We start from the raw sequence: 2354 nt of genomic DNA, 5'->3' as shown, positions 1-2354 counted from the left end.
CCTCATCCTATCCCCTTTAGTGCTCAAGCATTCTTGGGCATGCCGAACCAAAATGTCCCCAAGGGTCCAGATCTTTGATAGGGCATATCTCGGAGCTCATGCAAGGTATATATGTGATTCTAGTTCCTACAAGACTATGTTGTAGAGACCTACAATAAAATCTCTCACTTTTTGGAGATCACATTCCGTTTTCATTTTAAAATGACATCTCGACTGATGCTAAAACTTGCAGTGTTGGCTAGTACAAAGTTGCCAATTGCCAAATCTCTCTCACCTTTTGTCATGGGATCAAATTGTCTACTCCATTAGCTCCGGGTGGCTACATAAAACCTATCCTCAACCTTGTCCTATCCCCTTTAGCACTCAAACATTCTCGGGCATGCCGAACCAAAATGTCCCCAAGTGTCACTAAGTCCCATAGGGCTGCGATCTTTGACGAGGCATATCTTGGAGCTCGTGCAAGGTATGGATGTGATTCTAGTTCCTACAGGACTGTGTTGTAGAGACCTACAATAACCTCTCTCACTTTTTGAAGATCACATTCTATTTTCATTTTATAATTCCATCTCAGATGATGTTGAAACTTATAGTGTTGGCTAGTACAAAGTTGCCAATTGCCAAATCTTTCACACCTCTCATCGTGGGATCAAACTATCTACTTCATTAGCTCCAAGTAGCTGAGTAAACCCTAGCTAAGCTTCATGTGAAGTTGATACATTCTAGATTCCTTGACAAAAGGAGCAGACAACATTGGTTGAGTAGTGACAAGAAATCCAAGTGCCTAAACCACATATGCTTAAACTTAAAAAATGGTTTACTACCATTGGGACTCCCCTTAGATTCAATACATAGAGAAATGGAAAAATTATTTGAAGCAACCAAAGTGAGGATTTCTAAATTAATATTAATATTTGAAAGCAATCAATCATGAGAAATAAGAAACCTATCAAGTCTCTAGTAATTTGGTGAAATTCTTGTCCCTTATTGGTCCATGTAAATGCCCCATTAGAAGGAGGGATATCAATGAGGGTGTTATTATTCACAAAATCAGAAAATTTATCATTTTATGAAGTGGAGGAATATACCTTCAATTTCTCATCCCGAGATAGAATGCCATTGAAATCCCCATGCACAATAAATTTATCATCTTGAATGTTGGAAATAGCCTAAGAATAGGAATCCAAAAGTTCTATCTTATCATCACATGTAGAAGTAGGGCCATATATATTGAGCACTGTGAATGACATACCAAAATTAGTAACAACTACTTGCCACTAGTTAGGAAAAGATTGAATATATATAGCAGTGCAAGATTTATGGTTCCAAAGAATACATGAACCACCCAAAGCACTTGAAGCATGAACATGAAATGAGTTCCACTTAGTCAACTTTGCAATTATAGAAGAATATGATTATTGAGACAATTTTTTTTTTTGAAGAAAAATTACATCAACACCACCCGTATCAAGTTAGATTAGAGAGCACATCTTTTGTCTGACACTTCACGAAAGGTCCCTCATTCTTCTAAGGAGTGCCTTTTGCACTCTTTTTCCTTTTCCTATCTATCAAATTTTTTCCCAGAGTAGCTTGAATACCAAGGTCAATTTTCTCCTTAATCTTTTAAGTATTAGGCTTTCTTTGTTGTCTCTTACAAGTAGACACTTGAATTGAATGAAGCATGGGAGTTTGATGTGGAGAATAGCTTTGCAAAAGATCAAAATTCTTCTTTGAGTCCTTATTCGCAAAATATGACTTACTAATAGGCACCTTATGCAAAACCAAGTCAGAATTAGTTAAATCCTTATAAAAATTATCAACTATTATAGGATTGTAACTAATAAAAGGAAACATTATTGGGGTTACACGGATTAGTAACTATCACTATTCCCTTAAATAATGATGAAAACTGTTGTATATGCATAGCCAAAACTAAACAAAATTGTTGTTTCAAATTTTGTTATGGGGACACTAGCTAAATAGCCTAATATTTGCACAACAAAAAGTGGGTAAAGTAAGAAAAACCTTTAATTGATGAGAAAAATAACAAATCTAAGGAGGAGATGGCTTTAGTGCAACCAATTATATCACCAAGTACAAGATCAATCACATTACAAGACAATAAAATGATGAAAAAGAGTAGAAGAGATAAGGTAATATTAGATGAAGCTATCATACTCTCAATCTATGATCATACAAAATTGGATTCTGATGCTATGATAAATTATGGAGAATTGTGAAGGGGAAAGATGCAAAAGAGAAGGATAGGAAGTGAAGTACAAACAAGTATTATAAGATGTGAAGGACATCTTATTACAAATTGTTCTAGATGCACCAGCCAATGACAAATCTCCAAT

Source organism: Cupressus sempervirens, chromosome 5 (assembly GCF_028749045.1).
Source record: "Cupressus sempervirens isolate cs-2001-9-10 chromosome 5, ASM2874904v1, whole genome shotgun sequence".
In the NCBI taxonomy this organism is placed as follows: domain Eukaryota; kingdom Viridiplantae; phylum Streptophyta; class Pinopsida; order Cupressales; family Cupressaceae; genus Cupressus; species Cupressus sempervirens.
Note: the sequence above shows the minus strand (reverse complement) of the source record.